The following is a 6,000-nucleotide window of genomic DNA, read 5'->3' as shown; positions in this document are numbered from 1 at the left end:
TACATATTCTTTTCTATTTTTTTATCTGTCTTAGTAGATGGACACCTTTAGAAAAAAAATCAAAAGTAATAAAATAGGGGTTGTGTTCTCTCAAATGAAAGACAGATATTATACATTAGATGGGTTGTGGTTATGCCTAAGGCTCTGTGAATTTCATGAAATTCTGGGATTATGAAATAATGGAAGCTTTTCTTTAAGAATATGAGATTGTGATGGCCAGGCTACAGAGGGATGGAATAAATGTCATTTAGCCTACTTTTCTAATAATGAATGTAAAACTACCATGAAATAACTGTGTGTTGAGTGGATGCTTTTGTAGGTGAATATAAACATTTATTCCACATTGTAGTGAGACCAACCATCGTAAGCTAGCATGAGAAAACTTATTTTGAACTTTGTTTTTTATTTACTTATGTATATGTCTTTATGCCATGTTTATATGCCAATGCCCTGAGAATTTTTGTTATTATAGTCTGCCATGTAGATATATACCTATTGATTTGCAGTAAGGTAAGGGCTCTCTAGCTAGGGTTTAAGATACTAATCCCACTACATCATAAATGAAGCCAATAGTGTTAGTAAATACTGAGATTTCCTAAAATTCCTTGGTACATGCTTGAGTAAGAACCCTTGTTTAATAAATATGATGAATCTATTCTTTTGACAGTTTTGTTTTGTTCCCATTATACACAGCCAAGGTATCAGAACACTAGATTAAGGCATTGCTCTTTTTCATATCTACAATATAACAATAGCGATATTTAGGATATATGATTTGTGTGTATGTCTGTGGGTGTACATTGATTATGTATGCTTGTATGTGTCCACATGATTTGTGTGTGTGTGTTTGTGTGTGTGTGTGTTTGAATTATAAATTTAAATGAAAAGAATTTTTGGAGAAGAGTTGTTTTTTTTTTCCTGGATAAAGAATTCTCAGGACATTGATAGATGTACATAATTTTCTGTTATCCTTTAGGCATCTTGTAGGAGAGCGAGACTCAAGCATTCCTTTATCCCTTTTTGATGTCTCCTGTGAGCTAAACAGGAACAAAGACCACAGAGATGAAATAAAAATCTTCTCTTGTTTTTAGAGGTCTATTCTACTCAAGGCAGTCTGTTGGCCCTCTGGGGAGGCAAGAGTATTAACTATAAGAAGTAGGGAATCCCTAAGGGTCACTATGCAAAAAAAAAAAAAAAAAGAGTAAGTTAGAACTGAAAGTATGTTGTTATAAGAAGACACCTTCTGTTTCCACCCTTCTTCACTGTATTATTAAATGTGAATAACACTTTCTGTAGTGTACATGTCAAAATAGTTTATAGTGGGAAAAGAATGAAACTGGTTGGTCATATGACTGAACTACAGCTCACCATTAATACTCAGAGTTAATTGTAATAATGAATTCCAGGATCATTTTAGTGAACAAATCTTAGAGACATAAGGTCACATTAATGAGCAACATATTTAAGGACATTTGAAGAACAAATTGACAAACAAAAACCCTGAGAATTTATCCTTCCTTTGAATGAATGTAATAGTCACACTTGAAAATTTTTGACTTGATTAAATATTTTAAGTTGCAGAGTGCAGACTGGAGGAGATTGTATATAATACAAAGCCTTTAAAAAATATTAAGTTTATCCTAATATTTTTGCATCAAAGATCATTCAGAGCCAGTTACAAAGTCATATATGTTGTCAATGTTCCATCTCATGATGAATACCTTCCATGCTTTTTCCTTTGAGCTAAATATTCTCTGTTTTGTTCCTTCCTTCCTTCCTTCCTTCCTTCCTTCCTTCCTTCCTTCCTTCCTTCCTTCCTTCCTTCCTTCCTGTGTGTCTGTATGTCTGTCTGTCTGTCTGTCTTTTTTTTTTTTTTCGAGACATGGTTTCTCTGTATAGATCTGGCTGTCCTGGAACTCACTCTGTAGACCATGATTGCCTCGAACTCAGAAATCCACCTGCCTCTGCCTCCCGAGTGTTGGCATTAAAGTTGTGAGCCACCACAGCTGGCCCGAGATAAATATTCTAATGAGCTTTGTTTTTAAATTTGCTTTTCCTTAAGCTTACTCCCTCTTTTTAATTTTTACAATATTCAAAATTTGGTCTACAACAAAATTGAGGTTTCTGGTGCCCAGTATTCACAATTAAATGAGTATTCATACTGACATTTTATAAACCTAAACTCATCATTGTAATTTTCACCAGAAATATGTGGGCTGAGCTTCATTCTGAAATCTACTACCAAATTTTTGGCACACCAGAAAGAACTAGGTAAAGAGAAACACTGTAGACTTCCTGATCCTGTGGCCTCTTTTACAATTAACTTGATTTTCTAAAAGGTGAGCTAAGGAAGTCTTGATTTGAATTCTTTCCTCTTGATTCTCTCATCTTCTCTGCAAGGTTGGACATTAAAAGTGTACACCCATTTTGGAGCTCTTTTTTGTTTTTCTTCCAGTCCAGGTCCTGCTCATTACTAGAGTTTCATATGAATAAAAAGAAGGCACCAAAAAGATTGTTTTTCTTCCCATATATTGTTTTTGTTTTTCTTTTGTTTTGTTTTTCTTTCCATATATTGATTCAGAAAGTGTATCTTGGCTCTTCCGGTCAGAAAAGCACTGGGGTAGCTAGGGCGCAGGGTCGGCAGACACTCGCCAGCTACCCACAACACCCACCACAGGATCTTAAGACTTCTGGTGAGTGGAACACAGCTTCTGCTCCAATCCAATTGCGCGCGGGACCTGAGACTGCATTAGTTAGGGAAGCAGAAACCGGCCTGAGTAGGGCCACAGGCCTCATCCGGCCGGATCAGCACCAGGGTAGCTAGAGCTCAGGGTCGGCTGACACCCGCCAGCTACCCACGACCCCCGCCACAGGATTTTGAGACTGCTGGTGAGTGGAACACAGCTTCTGCTCCAGTCAAATCACGCGGGACCTGAAACTGCTCTGGTTGGGGAGAGAGAAATCCGGCCTACATAGGGCCACAAGCCTCTTCCGGTCAGAAAAGCACTAGGGTAGCTAGGGCTCAGGGTCGGCTGACACTTGCCAGCTACCCACAACACCCGCCACAGGATCTTAAGACTTCTGGAGAGTGGAACACAGCTTCTGCTCCAATCCAATTGCTCGCGGGACCTGAGACTGCATTAGTTAGGGAAGCAGAAAACCGGCCTGAGTAGGACCACAGGCCTCTTCTGGCTGGACCAGCACCGGGGTACCGCCAGCTACCCACGACCCCCGCCACAGGATTTTGAGACTGCTGGTGAGTGGAACACAGCTTCTGCTCCAATCTTTTTTTTTTTTTTTTTGGTTTTTCAAGACAGGGTTTCTCTGTATAGCTCTGGCTGTCCTGGAACTCACTTTGTAGACCAGGCTGGCCTCGAACTCAGAAATCCGCCTGCCTCTGCCTCCCGAGTGCTGGGATTAAAGGCGTGCGCCACCACGCCCGGCTCTGCTCCAATCTTTAAACAGTGACAATGACAACAACTAACCCCAGAGATTACCAGATGGCAAAAGGTAAACGTAATAATCTTACTAACAGAAACCAAGACCACTCACCATCATCAGAACCCAGCACTCCCACTTTGCCCAGTCCAGGGCACCCCAACACACCAGAAAAGCTAGACACGGATATAAAAGCATATCTCCTGATGATGGTAGAGGACTTCAAGAAGGACTTTAATAACACACTTAAAGAAATACAAAGGAACGCTGGTAAACAGGTAGAAGACAGTAAAGAGGAAGCACAAAAATCCCTTAAAGAATTGCAGGAGAACACTGCTAAAGAGTTACAAATCCTTAAAGAAAAACAGGATAACCTAATCAAACAGGTAGAAGTCCTTAATGAAAAACAGGAAAACACGTCCAAACAGATGATGGAAATGAACAAAACCATACTAGACCTAAAAAGGGAAGTAGACACAATAAAGAAAACCCAAAATGAGGCAACACTGGAGATAGAAACCCTAGGAAAGAAATCTGGAACCATAGATACCAGCATCAGCAACAGAATACAAGAGATGGAAGAGAGAATCTCAGGTGCAGAAGATTCCATAGAGAACATCGGCACAACAATCAAAGAAAATGTAAAATGCAAAAAGATCCTAACTCAAAACATCCAAGAAATACAGGACACAATGAGAAGACCAAACCTACGGATAATAGGAGTGGATGACAATGAAGATTTTCAACTCAAAGGACCAGCAAACATCTTCAACAAAATTATAGAAGAAAACTTCCCAAATCTAAAGAAAGAGATGCCCATGAACATACAAGAAGCCTACAGAACTCCAAATAGACTGGACCAGAAAAGAAATACCTCCCGACACATAATAATCAGAACAACAAATGCACTAAATAAAGATAGAATACTAAAAGCAGTAAGAGAAAAAGGCCAAGTAACATATAAAGGCAAGACTATCAGAATTACACCAGATTTTTCACCAGAGACTATGAAAGCCAGAAGAACCTGGACGGATGTTATACAGACACTAAAAGAACACAAATTCCAGCCCAGGCTACTATACCCAGCCAAACTCTCAATTAACATAGATGGAGAAACCAAAGTATTCCACGACAAAACCAAATTCACACATTATCTCTCCACGAATCCAGCCCTTCAAAGGATAATAACAGAAAAAAACAATACAAGGACAGGAACCACGCCCTAGAAACAACAAGAAGGTAATCCCTCAACAAACCTAAAAGAAGAGAGCCACAAGAACAGAATGCCAACTTTAACAACAAAAATAACAGGAAACAACAATTACTTTTCCTTAATATCTCTTAATATCAATGGACTCAACTCCCCGATAAAAAGACATAGACTAACAAACTGGCTACACAAACAAGACCCAACATTTTGCTGCTTACAGGAAACTCATCTCAGAGAAAAAGATAGACACTACCTCAGAATGAAAGGCTGGAAAACAATTTTCCAAGCAAATGGTATGAAGAAACAAGCTGGAGTAGCCATTCTAATATCTGATAAGATTGACTTCCAATGCAAGTCATTAAAAAAGACAGGGAGGGACACTTCATACTCATCAAAGGTAAAATCCTCCAAGAGGAACTATGAATCCTGATATATCTATGCTCCAAATACAAAGGCAGCCACATTCATTAAAGAAACTTTAGTAAATCTCAAAGCACACATTGCACCTCATACAATAATAGTGGGAGACTTCAACACACCACTTTCACCAATGGACAGATCATGGAAACAGAAACTAAACAGGGACACAGAGAAACTAAGAGAAATTATGAATCAAATGGATCTGGCAGATATCTACAGAACATTCTATCCTAAAACAAAAGGATATACCTTCTTCTCAGCACCTCATGGTACCTTCTCCAAAATTGACTACATAATTGGTCACAAAACAGGCCTCAACAGATACAAAAATATTGAAATTGTCCCATGCATCCTATCAGATCACCATGGACTAAGGCTGATCTTCAATAACAAAATAAATAATAGAAAGCCAACATTCACGTGGAAACTGAACAACACTCTTCTCAATGATACCTTGGTCAAGGAAGGAATAAAGAAAGAAATTAAGGACTTTTTAGAGTTCAATGAAAATGAAGCCACAACATACCCAAACTTATGGGACGCAATGAAAGCATTTCTAAGAGGAAAACTCATAGCTCTGAGTGCCTCCAAAAGGAAACTAGAGAGAGCACACATTAGCAGCTTGACAACACACCTAAAAGCACTAGAACAAAAGGAGGCAAATTCACCCAAGAGGACTGACGGCAGGAAATAATCAAACTCAGGGGTGAAATCAACCAAGTGGAAACAAGAAAAACTATTCAAAGAATCAACCAATCAAGGAGCTGGTTCTTTGAGAAAATCAACAAGATAGATAAACCCTTAGCCAGACTCACTAGAGGGCACAGGGAAAGCATCCTAATTAACAAAATCAGAAATGAAAAAGGAGACATAACAACAGATCCTGAAGACATCCAAAACACCATCAGATCTTTCTACCAAAGGCTATACTC

The sequence above is a fragment of the Mus caroli genome, unplaced genomic scaffold (genome assembly GCF_978045245.1).
Source record: "Mus caroli unplaced genomic scaffold, Mus_caroli_1 scaffold_7, whole genome shotgun sequence".
Classification (NCBI taxonomy): Eukaryota; Metazoa; Chordata; class Mammalia; order Rodentia; family Muridae; genus Mus; species Mus caroli.
The sequence above is the reverse complement of the archived record's forward strand: the minus strand, read 5'-3'. Positions refer to the sequence as shown.